At 37.8% G+C, this 14,455-nt stretch overlaps 1 long non-coding RNA gene across 1 annotated transcript; it reads left to right on the top strand.

The window, feature by feature from the left end:
• Window positions 1-1,389: 1,389 nt before the first annotated feature.
• On the top strand, window positions 1,390-11,513 carry LOC138316385 (uncharacterized). Its single transcript, XR_011207650.1, has 3 exons — window positions 1,390-1,572; window positions 2,718-2,760; window positions 11,376-11,513. It is a non-coding gene; the product is annotated as an uncharacterized lncRNA (long non-coding RNA).
• Window positions 11,514-14,455: the final 2,942 nt, after the last annotated feature.

Here is a 14,455-nt window from a genome sequence, read left to right as displayed (position 1 = left end):
CTGTACGCAGACTCTTTGTCCCCTGGGTGGTCTGTATAGACAGGTTTGACTGTACGCAGACTCTTTGTCTCCTGGGTGGTCTGTATAGACAGGTTTGACTGTACGCAGACTCTTTGTCCCCTGGGTGGTCTGTATAGACAGGTTTGACTGTACGCAGACTCTTTGTCTCCTAGGTGGTCTGTATAGACAGGTTTGACTGTACGCAGACTCTTTGTCTCCTAGGTGGTCTGTATAGACAGGTTTGACTGTACGCAGACTCTTTGTCCCCTGGGTGGTCTGTATAGACAGGTTTGACTGTACGCAGACTCTTTGTCTCCTAGGTGGTCTGTATAGACAGGTTTGACTGTACGCAGACTCTTTGTCTCCTGGGTGGTCTGTATAGACAGGTTTGACTGTACCCGGACTCTTTGTCTCCTGGGTGGTCTTTATAGACAGGTTTTGACTGTTCCCGGACTCTTTGTCTCTTAGTGGGTCTGTATAGACAGGTTTGACTGTACGCAGACTCTTTGTCTCCTAGGTGGTCTGTATAGACAGGTTTGACTGTACGCAGACTCTTTGTCCCCTGGGTGGTCTGTATAGACAGGTTTGACTGTACGCGGACTCTTTGTCTCCTAGGTGGTCTGTATAGACAGGTTTGACTGTACCCGGACTCTTTGTCTCCTGGGTGGTCTGTATAGACAGGTTTTGACTGTTCCCGGACTCTTTGTCTCCTAGGTGGTCTGTATAGACAGGTTTGACTGTACGCAGACTCTTTGTCTCCTGGGTGGTCTGTATAGACAGGTTTGACTGTACGCAGACTCTTTGTCCCCTGGGTGGTCTGTATAGACAGGTTTGACTGTACGCAGACTCTTGCAGCCTTTGTCATTCAGTGAACATTGGCCCGTGTTTTTGTCACTTTGTCCTCTTCCATCACTTAATTGAAAGCAGCTTGTACTAAAATGAACATGACCTTTTATTTGTCAAATTTTCAAATTAAAAAAATTATGATTAAGGGAGTATGCTACCAACGTCTCATATGGATATGTACTCAGATTACCTCCCTTGGTGTTAAAGATTATCGTTACGTTTTGTAATTAAATGTATTTATATTTACATTTCTATTAACTACATGTATAATTAAAGTGGCCATAATTGACCTTATACTAAGGCAGATTGACTTTTTCCGTTATACAAAATAGTGTACCAATTATAAGCTTGTGTTATAAGGGTGTCCTTAGAGAATGTAACGAAAGAAAGGAATTGTATAGATATAATGTAAGTTTTCTCGGCCACTATAAGTAATGTGTTGAACCATGTCGTTCAGAGCTATAACAATTACCCGTTATTAAACCTTAGGTATGTATAGTACAATCGTTATTCTCCCACGGGCTGAGAAACAAATACATATGTTGTAGTACCTGTCCGCTAGAGGGCACACTTGTCGCTCTGATCGTCCTTTACAGAATCGATGAAGTGTGGCGACGTAATAACGACATAAAATCAGTGTTTGTGGCCGTCGATACGAGGTGCGGAGGGAATACCGGGATACATAAACAGCTGTTAATTGTCTTATCACACCTGTCATAATCTCAGGTAAGTTAAAATATACTGTACTCTGAGTGATGGGCAGAAATTTGGTAAAACTAACCTTAAAACTTCATATATCAGTGATCCGAAAGGGTATTATTAAAGGGGACAGGTGAAAGCATTGCAGAAATTGTTTATGTATACCCCGACCTAGCAACATGTGACAGCGATCTTCATTTCAACTGAGCAAGCAACTTTAAATACCTGTGTGAATAGATCGATAGCCTACATATATACAGGTGTGTATTTTACCTGTACGGTATAAAATGATAAATCACTGTCTGATCGATCTCACCTAAACTCCATTCTCAAGTGATTTCCACACATACATAAGTTGTAGTATTCGAAAGTGTTTCATGTATGAGGTTCCGTCATGTCAAAACATGCTAAACATATGATATAGGTTGACATGCTTAAAATATACGCAAGCACGCACTCTCCAATTTAAATACGCGATTTTTCGGTTCCTGACAGAACAGGTGTATATATACCTTAATTGTAACACATACCTGCCCACAATAACAGTCTGGGTAGTATAACATTTACATAGGAATTTACGTCAAAATGTGCATAAGGGCCAGGTGCACTGTTACGCTAGCTTGTAAAATATAATGACTGTGAAAATCTGTAAATCTAAATTATACATGTTCACAATTCATCACACAATGGGCTATAATTATATGAGGGTGGTAAAAATCTATTTGCTTTATTTACATACAGTATTCAACAAATAGCGCATACAATGCATTGAGGGAAATACACGATGCAGATTGATAAAGAGAACGCAAAATGTTCAATTACATGTTTAATATACATTGTCAATACCAAAACCAAAGCCATAGTATAACGATAAGTAAGTAGAACTCATACAGTTACTATAAAGCTTGTACCTAATGTTGGACACTAGTCACAATACCATTTTTTTATATAAGAATCTCTTGTTACAACACAGTTCTATGTTAGAACGTTCGGGAGTCGATCTGTAACACATGTATAATTCTTCTCTTTGTGTATATAATAAATCTATTGGGTTGGCTTTATACATCAAATAAACATGTAAATATGTCGTTTCCTTTGATGTTCATAATTTTCCCACATTATGTTGCATCAGGATGGTTCATGATATAATTTTGTCGCTGTTTATTATTCAGAATGTCGTGTCAACAACAACAACAGAAAAAGGGTAAACCCTTGGTAAGTATGTATGATATTTCTAGTGTGTCACCATTCACCGTGTGCTAATAAAATCAGGATTTCCATAAGAAATTTATACAATGCAATGTTAAACCTTGGAAGCATTCTCTTAAAACATAGAAACTGATATACACATCTAAATGGAAGTCTGATAGCATACCACGTTTAAAATCAGGACTAGTTCTTAGTTCCTAGAACCAGTCTGTTATACGTTCGGCACAAATCATCAGTTTTGGACAATCCATAACAGTACACAATAATCAGCTATCAACTTCTTACCAATCAATAATTCTTAACATTATGTTCATAAGCTGACCCAAACCTGACTGGTTTATTTCCCATCACATTGGTTAGGTTAGAGAGACCAGCGTGGTGTCCCGAGAGAAGTCGGTCCGCTTCGGCGAGGTAGTATATGATTATAGTAATGTGATTCAGTGTGGTGATGCTATCTGTTATAGTTGGGTGGTGTTGCCTTGGTGAGGTTGTTAAAATTTGTTGTCATGTCTTGCAAAATTTAATAAAGAAAATAACGCCAAAATTATGTGTACGAGCTAATTATAAACAGTGTGCATTCGTCGTTAAAAGAAGGTTAGACAATAGTATAAGAAAGCCAACCCAGCGTTATTTACTGACAATAAACACGTTTGGTTAATAAGTCGGCTTTGTTATGATATTGTTTTGATGAGCTCTACAGAAATCGATCGTAGGGTATTCTACAGCACGATCAATGTTATAGGACATTCAGAACTATTACCGATAGAGTTTGGCCGGATGTACAAAATAATAGGGGACGATGATCCGGAAATTATATAATATAGCACCACTCAATAATATTAAACTAAAATTGTCAATGTAAATTTCCGGATTTGTGTAGGAAAACAGTCATAATCATCATCTGGCAAATAAAGACGGATCCTGTCAAAAAATTCTGCAAAAGATACAAATTAAACATATCAATCTAGAATTATAATCACTCTCCAAAATAATAATGCTTCTGATTTGGTGGGAGAATGCGGTTCATTTATGTTTAACTGTGATATACCATTATTATTTTGTAGGGTTACTTCACTCAGAAATATGTTACATATAGCTACCATGTCAACCGGTCAAAGTATAATAAGGCAACCTCACTAAAATATACTACTAAAGACAACAACCGTGTCACCCCGACCGGTCCCATTGTAGGTTTACCTCACTAAAATATACTACTAAAGACTACAACCGTGTCACCCCGACCGGTCCCATTGTAGGTTTACCTCACTAAAATATACTACTAAAGACTACAACCGTGTCACCCCGACCGGTCCCATTGTAGGTTTACCTCACTAAAATATACTACTAAAGACTACAACCGTGTCACCCCGACCGGTCCCATTGTAGGTTTACCTCACTAAAATATACTACTAAAGACTACAACCGTGTCACCCCGACCGGTCCCATTGTAGGTTTACCTCACTAAAATATACTACTAAAGACAACAACCATGTCACCCCGACCGGTCCCATTGTAGGTTTACCTCACTAAAATATACTACTAAAGACAACAACCATGTCACCCAGACCGGTCCAATTGTAGTGATACCTCACTAAAGACAACAACCATGTCACCCCGACCGGTCCCATTGTAGGTTTACCTCACTAAAATATACTACTAAAGACAAAAACCATGTCACCCCGACTGGTCCCATTGTAGGTTTACCTCACTAAAATATACTACTAAAGACAACAACCATGTCACCCCGGACCCCGACCGGTCCCATTGTAGTGATACCTCACTAAAATATACTACTAAAGACAACAACCATGTCACCCCGACCAGTCCCATTGTAGTGATACCTCACTAAAATATACTACTAAAGACAACAACCATGTCACCCCGACCGGTCCCATTGTAGGTTTACCTCACTAAAATATACTACTAAAGACAACAACCATGTCACCCCGACCGGTCCCATTGTAGGTTTACCTCACTAAAATATACTACTAAAGACAACAACCATGTCACCCCGACCTGTCCCATTGTAGGGTTACCTCAATAAAATATACTACTAAAGACAACAACCATGTCACCCCGACCGGTCCCATTGTAGCGTTACCTCACACTAAAGACAACAACCATGTCACCCCGACCGGTCCCATTGTAGGTTTACCTCACTAAAATATACTACTAAAGACAACAACCATGTCACCCCGACCGGTCCCATTGTAGTGTTACCTCACTAAAATATACCTACTAAAGACGACAACCATGTCACCCCGACCGGTCCCATTGTAGTGATACCTCACTAAAATATACTACTAAAGACGACAGCCATGTCACCCCGACCGGTCCCATTGTAGGGTTACCTCACTAAAATATACTACTAAAGACTACAACCGTGTCACCCCGACCGGTCCCATTGTAGGTTTACCTCACTAAAATATACTACTAAAGACGACAACCATGTCACCCCGACCGGTCCCATTGTAGTGATACCTCACTAAAATATACTACTAAAGACGACAACCCATGTCACCCCGACCGGTCCCATTGTAGGGTTACCTCACTAAAATATACTACTAAAGACAACAACCATATCACCCCGACCGGTCCCATTGTAGTGATACCTCACTAAAATATACTACTAAAGACAACAACCATGTCACCCCGACCGGTCCCATTGTAGTTACTCACTAAAAATACTACTAAAGACAACAACCATGTCACCCCGACCGGTCCCATTGTAGTGATACCTCACTAAAATATACTACTAAAGACAACAACAATGTCACCCCGACCAGTCCCATTGTAGTGATACCTCACTAAAATATACTACTAAAGACAACAACCATGTCACCCCGACCGGTCCCATTGTAGTGATACCTCACTAAAATATACTACTAAAGACAACAACAATGTCACCCCGACCAGTCCCATTGTATTGATACCTCACTAAAATATACTACTAAAGACAACAACCATGTCACCCCGACCGGTCCCATTGTAGGTTTACCTCACTAAAATATACTACTAAAGACAACAACCATGTCACCCCGACCAGTCCCATTGTAGGTTTACCTCACTAAAATATACTACTAAAGACAACAACCATGTCACCCCGACCGGTCCCATTGTAGGTTTACCTCACTAAAATATACTACTAAAGACAACAACCATGTCACCCCGACCGGTCCCATTGTAGTGATACCTCACTAAAATATACTACTAAAGACAACAACCATGTCACCCCGACCGGTCCCATTGTAGGTTTACCTCACTAAAATATACTACTAAAGACAACAACCATGTCACCCCGACCGGTCCCATTGTAGGTTTACCTCACTAAAATATACTACTAAAGACAACAACCATGTCACCCCGACCGGTCCCATTGTAGGTTTACCTCACTAAAATATACTACTAAAGACAACAACCATGTCACCCCGACCGGTCCCATTGTAGGTTTACCTCACTAAAATATACTACTAAAGACAACAACCATGTCACCCCGACCGGTCCCATTGTAGGTTTACCTCACTAAAATATACTACTAAAGACAACAACCATGTCACCCCCGACCGGTCCCATTGTAGGTTTACCTCACTAAAATATACTACTAAAGACAACAACCATGTCACCCCGACCGGTCCCATTGTAGGTTTACCTCACTAAAATATACTACTAAAGACAACAACCATGTCACCCCGACCGGTCCCATTGTAGTGATACCTCACTAAAATATACTACTAAAGACGACAACCATGTCACCCCGACCGGTCCCATTGTAGGTTTACCTCACTAAAATATACTACTAAAGACAACAACCATGTCACCCCGACCGGTCCCATTGTAGTGATACCTCACTAAAATATACTACTAAAGACAACAACCATGTCACCCCGACCGGTCCCATTGTAGGGATACCTCACTAAAATATACTACTAAAGACAACAACCATGTCACCCCGACCGGTCCCATTGTAGTGATACCTCACTAAAATATACTACTAAAGACAACAACCATGTCACCCCGACCGGTCCCATTGTAGGGTTACCTCACTAAAATATACTACTAAAGACAACAACCATGTCACCCCGACCGGTCCCATTGTAGTGATACCTCACTAAAATATACTACTAAAGACAACAACCATGTCACCCCGACCGGTCCCATTGTAGTGATACCTCACTAAAATATACTACTAAAGACAACAACCATGTCACCCCGACCGGTCCCATTGTAGTGATACCTCACTAAAATATACTACTAAAGACAACAACAATGTCACCCCGACCAGTCTCATTGTAGTGATACCACACTAAAATATACTACTAAAGACAACAACCATGTCACCCCGACCGGTCCCATTGTAGGTTTACCTCACTAAAATATACTACTAAAGACAACAACCATGTCACCCCGACCAGTCTCATTGTAGTGATACCACACTAAAATATACTACTAAAGACAACAACAATGTCACCCCGACCAGTCTCATTGTAGTGATACCACACTAAAATATACTACTAAAGACAACAACAATGTCACCCCGACCAGTCTCATTGTAGTGATACCTCACTAAAATATACTACTAAAGACAACAACCATGTCACCCCGACCAGTCTCATTGTAGTGATACCTCACTAAAATATACTACTAAAGACAACAACCATGTCACCCCGACCGGTCCCATTGTAGTGTTACCTCACTAAAATACAACAAGACCATGTCACCCCGACTGGTCCATTGTAGTGATACCTCACTAAAATATACTACTAAAGACAACAACCATGTCACCCCGACCGGTCCCATTGTAGGTTTACCTCACTAAAATATACTACTAAAGACAACAACCATGTCACCCCGACCGGTCCCATTGTAGGTTTACCTCACTAAAATATACTACTAAAGACAACAACCATGTCACCCCCGACCGGTCCCATTGTAGGTTTACCTCACTAAAATATACTACTAAAGACAACAACCATGTCACCCCGGACCGGTCCCATTGTAGGTTTACCTCACTAAAATATACTACTAAAGACAACAACCATGTCACCCCGACCGGTCCCATTGTAGGTTTACCTCACTAAAATATACTACTAAAGACAACAACCATGTCACCCCGACCGGTCCCATTGTAGTGATACCTCACTAAAATATACTACTAAAGACAACAACCATGTCACCCCGACCGGTCCCATTGTAGGTTTACCTCACTAAAATATACTACTAAAGACAACAACCATGTCACCCCGACCGGTCCCATTGTAGGTTTACCTCACTAAAATATACTACTAAAGACAACAACCATGTCACCCCGACCGGTCCCATTGTAGGTTTACCTCACTAAAATATACTACTAAAGACAACAACCATGTCACCCCGACCGGTCCCATTGTAGGTTTACCTCACTAAAATATACTACTAAAGACAACAACCATGTCACCCCGACCGGTCCCATTGTAGGTTTACCTCACTAAAATATACTACTAAAGACAACAACCATGTCACCCCGACCGGTCCCATTGTAGGTTTACCTCACTAAAATATACTACTAAAGACAACAACCATGTCACCCCGACCGGTCCCATTGTAGGTTTACCTCACTAAAATATACTACTAAAGACAACAACCCATGTCACCCCGACCGGTCCCATTGTAGGTTTACCTCACTAAAATATACTACTAAAGACAACAACCATGTCACCCCGACCGGTCCCATTGTAGGTTTACCTCACTAAAATATACTACTAAAGACAACAACCATGTCACCCCGACCGGTCCCATTGTAGGTTTACCTCACTAAAGACAACAACCATGTCACCCCGACCGGTCCCATTGTAGGTTTACCTCACTAAAATATACTACTAAAGACAACAACCATGTCACCCCGACCGGTCCCATTGTAGGTTTACCTCACTAAAATATACTACTAAAGACAACAACCATGTCACCCCGACCGGTCCCATTGTAGGTTTACCTCACTAAAATATACTACTAAAGACAACAACCATGTCACCCCGACCGGTCCCATTGTAGTGTTTACCTCACTAAAATATACTACTAAAGACAACAACCATGTCACCCCGACCGGTCCCATTGTAGGTTTACCTCACTAAAATATACTACTAAAGACAACAACCATGTCACCCCGACCGGTCCCATTGTAGGTTACCTCACTAAAATATACTACTAAAGACAACAACCATGTCACCCCGACCGGTCCCATTGTAGTGATACCTCACTAAAATATACTACTAAAGACAACAACCATGTCACCCCGACCGGTCCCATTGTAGGTTTACCTCACTAAAATATACTACTAAAGACAACAACCATGTCACCCCGACCGGTCCCATTGTAGTGATACCTCACTAAAATATACTACTAAAGACGACAACCATGTCACCCCGACCGGTCCCATTGTAGTGTTACCTCACTAAATATACTACTAAAGACAACAACCATGTCACCCCGACTGGTCCCATTGTAGTGATACCTCACTAAAATATACTACTAAAGACAACAACCATGTCACCCCGACCGGTCCCATTGTAGGGTTACCTCACTAAAATATAGACTACTAAAGACAACAACCATGTCACCCCGACCGGTCCCATTGTAGTGATTACCTCACTAAAATATACTACTAAAGACAACAACCATGTCACCCCGACCGGTCCCATTGTAGTGATACCTCACTAAAATATACTACTAAAGACAACAACCATGTCACCCGACCCCGGGTCCAATTGTAGTGTTTACCTCACTAAAATATACTACTATAGTGTAAACTTAAAACAATACATATAGAACACATATTCAAATAGATAGACTGCCGACATTACTCATTTTATCTGCTGTTGAATGGCTCTCCGATTTCGCTGTAAAATGTATTTGAATGACTGAGGCGTCAGGTGAAATGTAATCTGACCTTTGACATGTTACAGTTGAAATGTACATGCTAATCTGACCTTTGACATCTTGTTATAGTTGAAATGTAGATACTAATCTGACCTTTGACATATTGTTACAGTTGAAATGTACATGCTAATCTGACCTTTGACATCTTGTTATAGTTGAAATGTACATACTAATCTGACCTTTGACATATTGTTACAGTTGAAATGTACATGCTAATCTGACCTTTTACATTTTGTTACAGTTGAAATGTACATACTAATCTGACCTTTTACATTTTGTTACAGTTGAAATGTACATACTAATCTGACCTTTGACATATTGTTACAGTTGAAATGTACATACTAATCTGACCTTTTACATTTTGTTACAGTTGAAATGTACATACTAATCTGACCTTTGACATATTGTTACAGTTGAAATGTACATACTAATCTGACCTTTGACATATTGTTACAGTTGAAATGTACATACTAATCTGACCTTTGACATATTGTTACAGTTGAAATGTACATACTAATCTGACCTTTTACATTTTGTTACAGTTGAAATGTACATACTAATCTGACCTTTTACATTTTGTTACAGTTGAAATGTACATACTAATCTGACCTTTGACATATTGTTACAGTTGAAATGTACATGCTAATCTGACCTTTTACATTTTGTTACAGTTGAAATGTACATACTAATCTGACCTTTTACATTTTGTTACAGTTGAAATGTACATACTAATCTGACCTTTGACATATTGTTACAGTTGAAATGTACATACTAATCTGACCTTTTACATTTTGTTACAGTTGAAATGTACATGCTAATCAGACCTTTTACATCTTGTTATAGTTGAAATGTACATACTAATCTGACCTTTTACATTTTGTTACAGTTGAAATGTACATACTAATCTGACCTTTGACATATTGTTACAGTTGAAATGTACATACTAATCTGGCCTTTTACATTTTGTTACAGTTGAAATGTACATACTAATCTGACCTTTGACATATTGTTACAGTTGAAATGTACATACTAATCTGACCTTTGACATCTTGTTACAGTTGAAATGTACATACTAATCTGACCTTTTACATTTTGTTACAGTTGAAATGTACATACTAATCTGACCTTTGACATATTGTTACAGTTGAAATGTACATACTAATCTGACCTTTGACATATTGTTACAGTTGAAATGTACATACTAATCTGACCTTTTACATTTTGTTACAGTTGAAATGTACATGCTAATCAGACCTTTTACATCTTGTTATAGTTGAAATGTACATACTAATCTGACCTTTTACATTTTGTTACAGTTGAAATGTACATACTAATCTGACCTTTGACATATTGTTACAGTTGAAATGTACATACTAATCTGACCTTTTACATTTTGTTACAGTTGAAATGTACATACTAATCTGACCTTTTACATTTTGTTATAGTTGAAATGTACATACTAATCTGACCTTTTACATTTTGTTACAGTTGAAATGTACATACTAATCTGACCTTTGACATATTGTTACAGTTGAAATGTACATACTAATCTGACCTTTTACATTTTGTTACAGTTGAAATGTACATACTAATCAGACCTTTTACATCTTGTTACAGTTGAAATGTACATACTAATCATAAGTTGACCTTTGACATATTGTTACAGTTGAAATGTACATACTAATCTGACCTTTGACATCTTGTTACAGTACAGGGAAGCGTCGGGTGAAATGTACATGCTAATACGTTTCCGATGTGATATGGATCGAACCATGCGCAATGCATTCAGTCGAGAAAAAAGGATTATGGAGCAATATAATGGAAAACTTATAGGAGTAGCCAATTCGGTGAGTATACATTATATCTTAATTTTATTTTACATATATTCATACAATATAATGGAAAACTGTAGCCAATTCGGAGAGTAAAGCCCAATTAGTACACATTAGTCTATACGTTTCATTTAATAACACGTCCAGGCAACTCCTGTATTTTTATATGAAGCTCATCTATCATCACTGTAAAAGTAAGGGGAGGGGTGGAATTAAACAATGAACAATTAAACGATGTTCCGGTAAGTAATGAATTGGTTTACATCACTACAAGAAACCGTCATTCTGGAGTTTTAGCTTCATAATTATTTTAGTATCCCGAAAAGTTTTTTGACAGAGGAATCAATCAACCAATATATCAGATTCCTGATGCAGAAATAGGGGAATGACTATAGTTCTATAAAACACATTGTTTTATATACGATCTTAACGCACCATTGGAGCGACTGAACGCCATGTCTTGGTCGCTTAATAACTAAATCATCAAACCTTCTAAGGACCAAACAAACTAAGGCTTGTTGTCCAGTTTAGTCGACTTAACCTTGTTGCTGGAGAAACAACATATGTTCGATGTTTGCTAATGGGTCGTTCGGCCGTCACCGCGATAGTTCTTTAATTCCGTTATAAGTCTTAAAGGGTATCAGGGCATATAAACATTTTTTATTGTTATTCAAATCTCCTGATATATCTCAAAAAGATAATCCAAAGTCTGATATTTTGTTAACTATATATAATAATAGTAAATATGAATGATCACGGTATTAACCTGTAGATTGAGTAATGATAGTAACATAATGTACTCTGAAAGGCGCTGTACCAACGATTGATAAAGCATTGAACTGCATACAGTTAACGATTATGAGATTTTTCGATATCCAGTTGGCATTTATACTCCCATAATTCCAACTGAATGCAGTTCAGTGCTTATATTTACATTTGATGGCAATTTTATGATAAAATTGCATCTATAATGAATAAACACTTCATTATCGTCAATGATGGAATAGACGCTTTTAAAAACAGCCTTTTTTCCGTGATCACTGACACGACAATTGTGATATCATAATGATAATGACGTCAAAGTAAGCAAATGGCAGTTCACGCAATGGTGAATGCCAACTGCGTTTGGTAAGATTACATAGTCGGGTTGAAGTGAAAATGTTCATATTTAGGTATAATCACACTCAAGTCACTAATTTTTTATTTTTGAATTTTAATATTTGAAAAAAAATATAATAACCTAAAACGTTCAGAACGCTGTCCAGTCAATATTAAACCGATTCTTATAAGCGTTCGTAGTATAAGAAACATTCGTTTATATCAGAACCGAATGTAAATATTGGATTTAAATAGGTTTTACCGGTTATGGAAGGCATAGTATGGAATTTAAAAGATCAAAGTAACAGCCGTGTCAAGGAGATTTACTATAATGAAACGGACTTATAATAGAGAGTCACTACAAGTGGTCATGGCTGAGTACATAGAGCTAACACAGGATTAAGGATGTATTCTTCTGTGGTTTCAGTCCCGTTAAAGTCTCGTTTCGACATAGATCAAAAACGTTATGAGATTTTCAAATACGATTTATCAATATCTGTAGCATGTGGTCTGTAGCAAATTTTGTCAAAAAATTACATTTCTATTTTTAGTGGATTTTTTTTACACAGCGATTTTAAGGAATTGCCCATTTGGCGGCCATTTTGAAATTGTGTCTTTTTTGGCTTTGAGAAGAGCCATCGTTTTCCCATTTTTTACTTAGATTGTTTTTACTTAAATCATCACCGCGTCAGCATTTTCAGCTGTATCGAGTTAATTTTTTCTGTTAATCTTCACTGGGTTCATGTTAATTAAAACATTGAACATTAATGTGTGAAATGATACACTTTTGTCACTTTATTTTTACATTTAATGGTAATTTGAGCACTTTTATTTTTTAGTCAAAAATATTGAAAAATAACATATATTTAAATGGGGCAAAAAAGTAAGCACACGGACCCCCCATTTTTCTGCCTGATTTAGAAAGAACAACCCTTTCCCTATTGATATGCAAACTATTGACAAAAGTTTAATACCAGAACTTTTTCTACAAAGAATTAAATTTGACAAAAATGGCTGAAAATGGTTCATTTTGGAGCTCAAAATTAAGGGGTAGGGGTAGCATATGTTGTTATTTTGAGAAAAAAATACGACTCTTACTAATCATAACTGATATATTTTTAATGAAGACTACTGGAAAATAAATTCTACAAACATCCATACATATCAAACACCTCATTAGGAAATTATGGCTTTAAATTCTAGTGTATGTGGTCAAAACGGCGAAATTCCAATAAAATCCACTATTTTGTCATTTTGGTATCTTTGAGTGACAATAACTCAAAAACGAGCACACGGACATATGTTTTTTCTTCCATTTTCTTTCATGGTATGAACTCCTCTTTCCGAAAATTCATATGAGAAAAAAAGTTTAATACAAGAAAATTTTGACTTCTCAGAGGAGTACATCCTTAACATACAGCGAGTCATTATCATTATCGTTATTTCCTCCAAAATTGAAAATTACATAAAGAATGAGATTTAACATGAAGACCATCAACACAACAGCAAATAGATATTTACAAAATATGTACAAGTTCAAGTCTAATAATTAGTAATCAGTTAAGATTTAATCGTAGCAATAAAGAGCACATGCTTTCAGGAGTCTATACAAAAATACATTTCCTAATCTAAACTCCTCTAAGTCACTGTCTGAAAAACCATAGGCAAATTCTTTATCCAACAAGGTGTAACATAAATCAAAGTCTGGTAAATTATGAAGCGATGACATGAATTTTAATCCAAAATTATCCATCAAAAAACACTAGTACTCGTCACGAATTTCGCTATTTTTATCACAATGCAAAATAATATGGGTAACATGATCATTAAAAAGCATTCCACAATATTGACATAATTCA

Source organism: Argopecten irradians, chromosome 2 (genome assembly GCF_041381155.1).
Source record: "Argopecten irradians isolate NY chromosome 2, Ai_NY, whole genome shotgun sequence".
In the NCBI taxonomy this organism is placed as follows: domain Eukaryota; kingdom Metazoa; phylum Mollusca; class Bivalvia; order Pectinida; family Pectinidae; genus Argopecten; species Argopecten irradians.
The sequence above is the reverse complement of the archived record's forward strand: the minus strand, read 5'-3'. Positions and strand labels throughout refer to the sequence as shown.